This window comes from Megalobrama amblycephala, linkage group LG7 (genome assembly GCF_018812025.1).
Source record: "Megalobrama amblycephala isolate DHTTF-2021 linkage group LG7, ASM1881202v1, whole genome shotgun sequence".
NCBI lineage: Eukaryota > Metazoa > Chordata > Actinopteri > Cypriniformes > Xenocyprididae > Megalobrama > Megalobrama amblycephala.
In genome coordinates, this window is record NC_063050.1 from 12,322,581 (window position 1) to 12,335,474 (window position 12,894).

Genomic DNA, 12,894 nt, shown 5'->3' on the forward strand with positions numbered 1-12,894 from the left:
TGAACGCGTCTGCTCAATTCAAAGAGGGCTGAACGAGAGTCGCACCTAACTTTGCCCATTTCGCCTCACCTTTGACTGAGCGCCTATTTAAGCGAGTTTGTCATTGATTGTATTGTTTTGTTGTTGTTGTTTTTTTAATAAGAATAATAATAAACTCATCATTAATGAACCCATCATTAAAATGCATTCACGGTCGTTCATAACCGTGCGTGTCCACTGGCGCGGTGCCGTTATGAATGCCCGTGCCGCCGTGAGCATTATACTTTCACTTTTGAATTAGCGATTCAAAGCCTGTGTTTTGAAACTTGTGTGTTGACACCATTTTAAAATGACCCCACCATAGCCTTCTTTATTTCTGTTGTTTACGGTGAGGCATATTTTTTTGTGCAGACTGGGTTATTGTTCTTTCATATGGTTCAATATTTATACAATAAACTCTATGCAGAAAGATTAAGTGATGATAGGGCTATGATGTTTGTCCATGTATCTACACGGTAAATTAAGAAAAAGTAAAGTAAAGTAATAAGTAGTGAAGTTACTTTTCAAATGCAGTAACTAGTAAAGTAATCTCATTACAATTTACAGAAGTAATTTACATTTTTTGAGTAACTACCCCAACACTGGTGTTAGAGTACCACAGGCTGATGACCAGCAGAAACACATGAGGACAAGGAGCAGACATGTAACGCTCGATTTCAGCCTTCAGTTGATCATTATGGAATGAGTCGTCAAGAAATCCTGGAGTGTCTATAATTGAGATGGTTCTCCCACACACATCTGCCTCTTTTGTCTTACAAATCTTAGTGGATAATTTGACAAAAGATGCTTTTCTGTCAAGGATGATGTTTCTTGTTGCAGTTTTTCCTGCTCCACTTTTGCCCAGCACTACAATCCGCAGATCTGATAAAGTGAGAGAGGGATTTTGAAAATAATTTAAATATTGAATGCTACTTTGATTATTTCCCAGTCAACAATTTGATCTCACATTGATCTCATTATGAGCTCCCAGGATACTCATGATGTGGTCACAATGTGAGGTCACAGCTAGAAGTGTAACCTCACAGCGCCCTCACTGTGTGCTCAGACTGTGAGCTTACACACTGTTGTTAGTCTTACTTAAAAACCATGCAAAATGAATGCCATAAAAAACTAAGTGAAATAGGACTGTCCTAGAAATAGGACAAATGCTTAGTTAGTATAGCTCACCTAAACAAGATTTCTAGTAACAAAAAAGGAACTGTAGAGAGTAATTGATCATTTACTTTAAATAAAATGTAATTGTTATAATTGTTGTGTTTTTCATGCTGAATGTTGAAGTCTGTGTGTGACTCAAGCATGATCAATTGCAAGATATTGTCACAAATATACATTGAAAGTTACAGAAAGTTTATGAACCCCTTACAGAATCTGTGAAAATGTGAATATTTTTTTACAAAATAAGAGTGATCATACAATATACATGTTATTTTTTATTTTGTCCTGAGTAAAATATTCAAAAAAATGTTTACATGGTCCACAAGACCAAAAAGTAGCTGAATTTATAAAAACAACCTGCTCAAAAGTTTGTGAAGCCTTGATTCTTAATACTATGTGGTTACCTGGTGTCACAGACACACCAGGCTCTGCACCCAGCCAATCACGTCGCACTCCCTCACCAGAGTACTGATCACACGCACCTGACACTCATCACCAGTCCAATCAGCAGCACTATAAAAGACACTCACAGTCACTCAGTCATTGTCCGATCTCGTTAACACATACTAACCTGAATGCTTACCTTACAGACTCCTTACATGTCTCCAGTGTGTCTCCAGTGTGTCTCCAGTGTGTCTCCAGTGTGTCTCCAGTGTGTCTCCAGTGTGTCTCCAGTGTGTCTCCAGTGTGTCTCCTAGATCCTCTGTGTTCTCCAGTCCTCCGTGAGTGTCTCTGTACAGCGTCTGCTCCATGTCTCCCTGGCTTCATTGAATCTGCAACCGCACCTGTTCCCTGACGAGAAAGCGAAGGTCTCTTTTATGATTCAGCAACTGGATGGTAAAGCACTCCGCTGGGCGGAACCCCTCTGGACTCAGAACAGTCCCGTCGTGCAGTCACTTTCAAGCTTTATAAGTCACTTCAAGGAAGTGTTTGGTAAACCCTCATGGGACTCGTCCATAGGTGAGAGACTGTGTAATCTAAAGCAAGGTGCCTTATCTGTCTCTGATTATGCTTTACAGTTCAGAACCATAGCGGCAGCGAGTGGTTGGAACGAGCAAGCCCTCATCTCCAGATATCGTCAAGGTTTGGATCCATGTGTGCGGTTGCATCTCGCTGCATACGAGGATACCATCGGGCTCGAAAAGTTCATCTGACTCTCAATAAGATTCGCCACTCGTATGCAGCTGTGCATAGAAGAGCACCAAAGCCAGCGACTATTTCCATCCTTCCTCCGCCAGCCCAAATCCGTCAGCTCCCCAGAACCAGCCAGCCTCGAGATGCAGATCGACAAATCACGTCTTTCACCAGCTGAGCGACAGATGAGGCTGACCCAGGGTCTCTGATTATATTGTGGCCATCCTGGGCATTTCAGAGCTGAATGCCCCACTCGTCCAGTGCGATCTATGGTGAGTGTCATCCTTCCTATGTTAAATCATCAGAATTCACTCACAATTATCGCCAACCTTACTGCTGCTGATGTTTGTATTCCAGTCAATGCCTTCATCGACTCTGGGTCAGCTGGAAATTTCATCTCCGGAGCCCTCTGTCGCCAGCTCAACCTCAAGACCATCAGTTTGCCGAAAGTCTACCAGATCCATGGAGTAACTGGTCATCCTCTCCATCAAGTACGTCACATGGTGGGCCCTCTACGTCTACAGATAGGCGTTCTCCATCAAGAGGAAATTCATCTGCTGGTTCTGGAGGATTCTACATCTGACGTGATTCTGGGGCGCCCATGGTTGGAGAAGCACAATCCCATCATCTCCTGGTGGACAGGAGACATCCTGAAGTGGGGTAATGAATGTTTTCTGGGATGCTTTCCGGTACTACAAGTTCCAAGTAAGTTTCCCAGTCCTGTCCAAAGGATTCCTAGCTCTAAGAAGATTCATGTCTGTGTTACGTCCATTGAGAGTCCATTGGAAAAGAGATCCATCGACATACCTGACTGTTACTCCCACTTCAGTGACATTTTCTGTCCAAAGATGGCCTCCAAGCTGCCTCCCCATCGGCCATGGGACTGTGCCATAGACCTTATCCCCGGTGAGCCAGTGCCCAGAGGAAAGATCTATTCCTTGTCCATCCCGGAGGAGAAGGCCATGGAGGAATACATCACTGAGGCGTTATCTCAAGGCTACATCTGCCCATCTACTTCCCCTGCTGCATCCAGTTTTTTCTTCGTTGCCAAGAAGGACGGAGGCTTGCGGCCCTGCATAGATTACAGAGCACTTAACAACTGAACAGTCAAGTTCAGATATCCACTTCCTCTCGTCCCATCTGCACTGGAACATCTCCGTGGCGCCACTGTGTTCACCAAGCTGGACCTCCGCAGTGCATACAACCTCATCCGGATACGTGAGGGGGACGAATGGAAGACGACTTTTGTGACCCCTACTGGACACTACAAGTACTGTGTTATGCCGTACGGACTCGTCAACGCCCCCTCCGTATTCCAGGATTTCATGCACGAGGTGCTCCGGGAGTTCCTGCACAGGTTTGTGATTGTCTACATCGATGATATTCTCATCTACTCCCGGAGCCTGGCCGAACATCGCCATCACGTTGCGGAGGTCCTCCAATGCCTGATGGCATTCCACCTGTTCCTGAAAGCAGAAAAGTGCACTTTCCATCAGCCCTCAGTGCAGTTCTTGGGGTATAACAGAAGAAAGCCTTCGAGGACCTCAAGACTGCCTTTACGACTGCTGCCCTCCTTGTACATCCAGATCTAGAACTTCCCTTCGTGGTCGAGGTCGATGCGTCCACCACAGGAGTGGGAACGGTCCTGTCCCAGCAGCAGGGGAAACCAAGTAGACTCCATCCATGTGCCTTCTTCTCCCGCAAACTCAACCCGGCGGAGGTGAATTATGACATCGGCAACCAGGAGCTACTTGCCATCAAGCTCGCCCTGGAGGAGTGGAGGCATTGGCTCGAAGGAGCCCGACATCCCTTTCTGGTGTTAACCGATCATAAGAATCTGGAGTACCTGCGTGAGGCTAAGAGATTAAATCCACGTCAAGCAAGATGGGCATTGTTCTTTACACGATTCAACTTCACCATTTCCTATCGTCCTGGTTCCAAGAATGTCAAAGCCGATGCTCTATCACGTATCCACAGTCCCGAGGAAGGTCCTGAAGATCCTGAGTTCATTCTTCCAGAAAGCCTCATTGTCAGCCCCATAACCTGGTCCGAAGAAATGCTACCCGAGTCCAATGCCTCCACCAACACTCCGTCGGGTTGCCCCCCAGGTTTGCAATACAATCCACGGACACTGCTAAAACAGCACTTCTGGTGGCCCAGCATGGCAGCAGATGTCAGAAGGTACGTTAAGGGGTGCAGGGAATGTGCCATGTCCAAGAGCCCCCGACATCTTCCCTCCGGAAAGCTAACACCTCTGCCTGTTCCAACCCGCCCGTGGTCACATCTAGGAGTGGATTTCATCACAGATCTCCCGGTTTCAGATGGACATACCTACATAATGGTTGTAGTGGACAGATTCTCCAAGTCATGTCGATTGATTCCACTCCCAGGACTTCCTACAGCTCTGGCCACAGCTGAACTCCTTTTCAACCATGTGTTCAGATACTTCGGATTACCTGAGGATATTGTGTCTGACCGAGGTCCACAATTCACCTCTCACGTCTGGAAAGCATTCTTCAGGCTCCTAGATGTGACCATCAGCCTCTCGTCTGGTTACCATCCTCAGGCGAACGGGTAGACGGAGCGGAAGATACAGGAGATTGGCCGTTTCCTGCGTACCTTCTGTCATGGCCACCAGAACTACTGGAACCAGTTCCTGGGCTGGGCCGAGTACACCCAGAACTCCCTCCGTCAACCCACCACTGGTCTCACCCCTTTCCAGTGCGTGCTCAGCTATCAGCCCCCACTGTTCCCCTGGGATGGGGAACCATCAGATGTCCCGGCAGTGGATTACTGGTTCCGGGAGAGCAAGAGGGTCTGGGACTCAGCACACCTCCAACTCCAGCAGGCCCTCAGGAGACGCAGGTTAACAGTGGATCTTCACAGACACACCAGGTGCTCACAGTCACTCAGTCATTGTCCGGTCTTGTTAACGCATACTAGCCTGAATGCTTACCTTACGGACTTCTTACCTGTCTCCAGTGTGTCTCCTAGATCCTCTGTGTTCTCCAGTCCTCTGTGAGTGTCTCTGTACAGCGTCTGCTCCACGTCTCCCTGCCTTCATTGAATCTGGTGTGAAGAACAAGTCAAGTAACTCTGTCTTGATATATACTCTGTCTGGAAACCTCCTCTGCTCCACGCCTCTCTGCCTTCAACGAACCTGGTGTGAAGATCAAGTCAAGTATTACTGTCTTGATATATATTCAGTCTGTTTAACTCACCTTCTCACTGCTCTGGTTGTCTCAAACATCGTAAATTGTACCTGTGTCTCCGACTTCCTCTGTATGTAACACCTGGATGATCTACTGAATGACTGGATGTTTTTTTTTTTTTTTTTTTGTGATGGTTGTTCACGAGTCCATTGTTTGTCCTGAACAGTTATAAACTGCCTTATATTCTTAAAAAAAAAAAAAACCAAAAAACCCCAAAACAATTCAGGTCCCAAAATTCTTCGGTTTTCCAGCATCTTTTGTATATTTGATCTCTTTCCAGCAGTGACTGTATGATTTTGAGATCCATCTTTTCACACTGAGGACAACTGAGGAACTCAAACACAACTATTAAAAAAGGTTAAAACAGGATGAAGATGTCCAAATTTTTCTTATTTTGTTAAATATCCCCCCCACCCACACTGTTAAAAATAAATGTAAATTTACAGGTAATGGTCTGTATTTATTTTTTATTTTTTTTACAGATTTTTCCCATTTTGTCATTATACACTGAAATGCCTGTTGTTTTACTGATATTTGCTGTAAATTTTTTTTTTTTTAAATTTACAGGGAATTGCATGTATTTTAGTATTACATTAAATTTCTGTTTTTTAAAAGAAATGTTCTGTATTTTCACAGAATAATGTGTAATTTTACATAAAATTGATTAATATTTTACAGATTTTTTCTGTATTTTGAATATTCTGTAAAATCACAGAAAATAATGTGTAAATGTGTAAATCACGCTGTAAAATAATGTGGAAAAACATTTTTTTTATTGGACTTAATCACTACTCTGACTGTTCCGCTTGTCAAAGTAGTTCTGCTGCGTTCAATTCCGTAACAAATTTCTTTTCATAAAATCATCTCGTAATATAATATAATCATACATTCTTTGTTGAAATACACGGACATTTCAACAATGTAGAGTTTAAATATCGAAATGAAGGAATTCCCGCTCGGCGCAAGGATACAGTCTCTTCAAAGCACACGGTGGAGCAGCGGAGCTGACTGGAGTCACTCGACCGTTAGGATTGCTGCTGTTCGTGGACGTGAAGCAAAAATAAGCAGGTAAAATACACATTTTCTAAACTTCTCTCTATTATTATATGTTCACTCAAAAAAATATTTCAGTCTAAATTTAAGTTTTATGTAATTGAATTACATTCAAATTTTCCATCCATTTACCATTTATCCATTTTATCCATTCTGTACCCCTATTTCTTTTTATCAGAAATGTCCTTACATAAACAATGGATTTGTAATTCACAAAATAAATTCGAGGAAGGCACTGTATATCACACCATGATTTTATTTAGTCACAGTCAAACATTTTCCAATTTTATTCACTTTATTATGAAATTACACATTTTGGCCAAAATCATTTTGTTTAGACTTAAACAGAAGCTGATTTTGCAAACAAACAAAACACTTGTTATACATTAATTAATGCATCCTACTTGACCAAGTGTATTCTTGAGTTTAGAGATGCCGATGTACTGCTCCCTGTATTCTGGAGTTTGGCTTTCCTCTCTTGTGGGCCAGTATTCAACCCAGGTCTGCTCTCCAAAGATATACTGCAGACTAAATCAAAAACAGACAAATAAACATGTTCATGATAAAGCATATGAAATGTTACTGGTATTATAGAATTAAACACATAAACCCCAAATCCAGTCATTTACAAAAAGACACTTGGATTACACCTACTAGTGTTTTCAGTATCACAGCGCCGAAAACAATGTCCTAACTAATTTTAACTCTGAATCAGCATAACAAATTGCTAATCTTTAGGATTGACTCTCCATTTTGCAAGTAATGAAATAAGATATGTTTTGTGGTCAATATCCAGTGTAACTTAGGGGTCGACCGATTATCGGCGTGGCCGATTATCGGCGCCGATATTAAGCATTTTTATTGTTATCGGCATCGGCCATTTTCAAAACCGATTTGCCGATAAAACCATTTTATTTTGAAATGCGCGATCTGGCACTGATCCAGCCACCTCAGTCAGAGCGCACCGCTCTGTGGCCTAGACTAAGCCCCGCCCATCGTCCGTCTGATTTGTTGGGAGTCACGAGCCTGGCCAATCAATACGGCTGGCGCGGCTGGAAAATGTTCCGCTCTCACACCGAAAGCACAGGAGCTGCTTCAGTGATCATCATCACACATCAATAAGTTATCTCTCGAAGGTAAGAATGCAGTAAACGTTCCTGAAGTTGCAATAAATCACTACACTGAAGTTGCAAAACACCTAAATATAATCGATTTATGATGACAAGCCCCGTTCAGTTATTATACTGTGAATTCCCGGTCAATGTCCGTCATTGCAGTGATATGCTTTAACGGATCATCACATCAGTGCTGAGATAGTGAAACTACCCAGCCAACATTCTATCATGGGGCCCATGTGGGCCCCATATGGACTGTAAATATGGGGCCTGTGTGGGTTTGTCCATGGGTTCCATGTGGGCCCCATCTGAATTAGCCCATATTAATCCCATATGGGGCCTGACTGGGGTTAATGTGGGGCCCAAATGGGCAACACATACAAGACCCATATTGGTCCCACTTATAACCCATCCAACAAAATAAAGTTGGGGCCTGACTGGGGCTAATGTGGGGCCCAACTGGGCAACACATATAAGGCCCATATTTGTCCCACATATGACCCAGCCAACAAAACAACTGTGGGGCCAATGTGAGCCCCATATGGCTGTAAACATGGGGCCTAGATGGGTTTGTCTGCGGGTTCCATGTGGGCCCTGTATGAATTAGCCCATATAAATGTCATATAGAACCTAAGTGGGGCCCAACTGGGCAACATTCATAATCATACATCTACTTGACTATTCCACTGGTCATTCATCTACAAAAAAAAAAAAAAAAAAAAATCACAAAAAATGCAAGGTGCAATTTACAAAAAATTAATCAGACCTTTAAAAGTTCAGTATATCAAGTACTTTTATTATAATTCAAACATTTTCAATAAAAGTTTTTGTAAAGTGTTAAACACCAACATTACCATTTAAAACGGTGATACTATGCCAACAGCTGGTTTTACATAACCAAACTTATGTAACATTTAAAAATATTACTAATAAAAAAAATAAAAAACAGTCAAGAAATTAAAACACCGGGAACAAAAACCTGGTAATTTTCTGTCTGTTCACCAAAACATCTGATGCTTCCAAACAGTAATAATATTTAAAAAAGAAAGCTTCATGAATAGACTTTATATGGAGAGATAGAAATGTCTTAATTTCATTAATAACGTCACTTGTGTTTCAGAGATGAATGAAAGTCTTATGGGTTTAAAGCAGGGGTGTCAAACCCCTGGAGGGCCACAGCCCTGCATATTTTAGTTGCAAACCTGTTGCAACACACATTACATCTAGTTTTCAAATAATCCTGAAGGGTTTGAAGGCTATGGCCCTCCAGGATGAGAGTTTGACACCACTGGTTTAAAGGGATAGTTCACCCAAAAATGAAAATTGAAAATGTTTATCTGCTTACCCCCAGCTCATCCAAGATGTAGATGTCTTTGTTTCTTCAGTAGAACACAAATTAAGATTTTTAACTCCAAACGCTGCCGTCTGTCAGTGGTACAATGCAAGTCAGCGGGAACTTGGACTATAAAAGTAAATAAAACACGACAGACAAATCCAAATTAAACCCTGCGGCTCGTGACGACACATTGATGTCTTAAGACACGAAACGATCGGTTTGTGCGAGAAACCGAACAGTATTTATATCATTTTTTTAACTCTAATACACCACTACGTCCAACTCCGTTCAGCTTCCGGTTAGTGAGGTCTGATCGCGCTCCGACAACGGCAGTGATGTCTTGCGCATATACTTCAATGAGTGCTAGACATCACTTCCGTTGTCGGAGCGCGATCAGACATCACGAATCGATTGATGAATACAGTTGGACGTAGTGGTGTATTAGAGGTAAAAAATTATATAAATACTGTTCGGTTTCTCGCACAAACCGATCGTTTCGTGTCTTGGGACATCAATGTGTCGTCACGAGCCGCAGGGTTAAACTTGGATTTGTCTGTCGTGTTTTATTTACTTTTATAGTCCAAGTTCCCGCTGACTTGCATTGTACCACTGACAGACGGCAACAGTTGGAGTTAAAAATCTTAATTTGTGTTCTACTGAAGAAACAAAGACATCTACATCTTGGATGCGCTGGGGGTAAGCAGATAAACATAAAATTTTCATTTTTGGGTGAACTATCCCTTTAAATCAATAGAAGAAAGAGAAAAGATTTTTATATTTTGGGTGAACAATCCCTTTTAAACACTTAAAACCTCAACGACAACATAAAACACAAAAACTGTTTAACTTACAATACAGTATTAAAATACTTGGTCTCAACAATTTGTATAGATGGACACACACAAAACTGATCACAGTCCTGAAGACTGCTGTGACCTGATTGCTCTCTTTCCGCCCCTGTCTCTAGCCCCTGTGAACCATTTTGAGAGTGCTTTTTCTATGTCTTTCTGGTTCACAGTCTTGGTCATTGCATTCTTCTTCAGTCCACCTATAAAAACAAAAGATACACACAATCATATGAAATGTCCAGCTACTTACATTTTATTTTATAGTGTCCTTGTCACAGTGTAGGTGTACATATAACTACTTAGTAATGTTAATTAACAACATTTTACTTACTACAGGATTAAAATGTTAGTTCTCCCCAAAATTAAAATTGTAATTTACTCACTCAAGTATATGATGAATTAACTAAATGAACTAAATTAATGTGCAATATATTTCAACAATATGTAAAATGTAACAAACACTGTAAAACAGTGCTACCCATATTTGTTAATATTTTACTGTCACCCAATCCACCTCACCTGCCGCTTTTAGGAGCAAGTTATGTCAAATGTCTTTAAAACTAAGTATTTTTCCATTCAAACGCGGTTATTACTATAAATTGTGTGGAAATTCCATGGGAAATTCAGTTTCCACTCAGGTGAAAAAAATGGCGGCAAGACGGTCACAAAATGCATAAGTGAAGCATAAAATGAACAACAACCGAGAATCCTACTTCATTAATGGCAGGCAAGAACAAAACTACACCTTACAGCAACAAAAACGACATGCTTTAAGTCTTTACAGACATTTTTAGCGATTACGCGGCCAGAAAAAAAAAAACACATCACAATTTTAAAGGCTACATTATGTTAAAGGTAATTTAAACGTTCAAAACAATGTTCCCTATACTTGAAACCGTAGATAATTAAACCATTTCTAGAAAATATGCATTTTACCTGCTTATTTTCGATCCGTCTCGATCACTGCTGACCGTTAAAAGTAGTACCTCCTGTCTCCTGCCGTGCTGCCGCACCACTGTGCTTAGAAACTGTATCCGCGCGCCAGCGCGGAAATTCCTTTTGTTCGAATATTTAAAATATTTACAGTTATAAATTTAAATGTACGCTTATTTTCAGAAAAGATCATTGACATATGATATTATATGATATAATATTATGTGAAAAAATCTAACTAAAATTGGAATACAAAAGGACTACTTTGTCAAGCGGAAGGTTGTCAGAACATTTGAGAGTGTAGGCTACAGTAGGTCCCATGTGAGACCGATATCCGCTTGTTAAGTCGTGACGTCAGACTTAACAACCGAATAAGTCTTCTAGTTTAAAAAACAAAAACCATAAAAAAAACATTAAAAAGGGTTGTCCCTGCTATGTGTGCATTAAAAGAAAAATGCATTTTTGCATAGGCAGATATAGATAATCCACACATTTTCATTTAAAATGTTTTAAAATAATTTTTTAAAAAACATTCTCTTTATAAGTTTTTTTACATTGGCACAAAAACAAAAATAAAAACATTCCAATACAAATTTTTTTACACTTTTATACAAATCCTGATTTAGCACTAGATTTTAATATCGTAATAATATATGGAAAAAGAAAAATGAAAAAGAAAAGAAAATAAATGGAAAAAGAAAATAAGTGTGTGTGTAGGGGGGTGCTTGTATTAGAATTCAACTACTGCTTTCTTATTAAAATAATTGATAAAAGGCATGCTGCATATTTATTTATTTATTTATTTGCTCCATTTTATCACTGACACCAAAAACTAAAAAAAAAAAGCTAAAAAAAACTAAAGCTAAAATTGGGTCTGGATCCAACTGCTTTTCCTACACTTCTGACAGCAACTGAAAAACTGAAATCCAATAATTACCAATCTTAGGAAAATGCCAAAACATATGTCCTAGTGATGCTGGTGTTTGACCACACATATCACATAGTGGGTCTACAGAGGAAAATATATTAGAGAGCTTTAGTTTAGAAAGGTGGAGTCGATGTAGGTTTTATAAACATGGAATAAGAATGAACTTGTTCTTGTGCTTCATCCCATTGCCAATCTTCAATATTTATTCCTAAAAAGTGGCTTTTAACCAATAAAGTTTAAAGGTGTAAAGATGTATTTAAGTGTGAAATTATTTTGCCCACACAGATCCCACAAAGGTCTCATATCTATATGGGACCCACATTGTGAAACACACATGGGACCCACATAAACTGCCCATTTGCAGCCCATGCCCACATAGATCCCATGAAGGTCCCATATAGTAAAACCTAAATGGGACCCACATAAACTGCCCATCTTTAGCCCATGCCCACATAGATCCCATGAAGGTCCCATATAGGCCTAGTAAAACCTAAATGGGACCCACATTGTGAAACACACATGGGACCCACATAAACTGCCCATCTTTAGCCCATACCCACATAGATCCCATGAAGGTCCCATATGGTCAAACCTAAATGGGACCCACATTGTGAAACACACATGGGACCCACATAAACTGCCCATCTTTAGCCCATGCCCACATAGATCCCATGAAGGTCCCATATGGTCAAACCTAAATGGGACCCACATTGTGAAACACACATGGGACCCACATAAATTGCCCATCTTTAGCCCATACCCACATAGAACCCATGTAGGTCCCATATAGTAAAACCTATATGGGACCCACATTGTGAAAAACACATGGGACCCACATAAATTGCCCATCTTCATCCCATGCCCACATAGAACCCATGCTGCCCAGCTATAACCCATATGGGGCCCACATATCAATGTTGGCTGGGTAAAACCTACTTCTCTCACCATTCGGCCAACTTAACGTTATATTGTGAATAGATTATCAACACGAATGAATTCACTCACGTCTACTGCGGTTTTTTTTGTGTGTTGTTCACATAGCTTCACTGAACAGCGTCCATTCCGTTAGGGCTCTTAGTCAAAAAAATCGCGCATATTTGGAGATATATTGCTTTATTCTAACATGATTGCAAAATAATTT

General features: G+C 40.9%; 1 protein-coding gene and 1 long non-coding RNA gene across 2 annotated transcripts in view; both read right to left on the reverse strand.

Annotated features, from left to right (window-relative positions):
- Positions 1–12,894, reverse strand: part of LOC125271359 (complement C3-like) — a 731,185-nt gene that overhangs the window by 699,996 nt on the left and 18,295 nt on the right. The window lies entirely within an intron of this gene.
- On the reverse strand, positions 9,716–12,673 carry LOC125271392. Its single transcript, XR_007185584.1, has 3 exons — positions 12,550–12,673; positions 10,829–12,160; positions 9,716–10,092 (listed from the first exon to the last, which is right to left on the reverse strand). It is a non-coding gene; the product is annotated as an uncharacterized LOC125271392 (long non-coding RNA).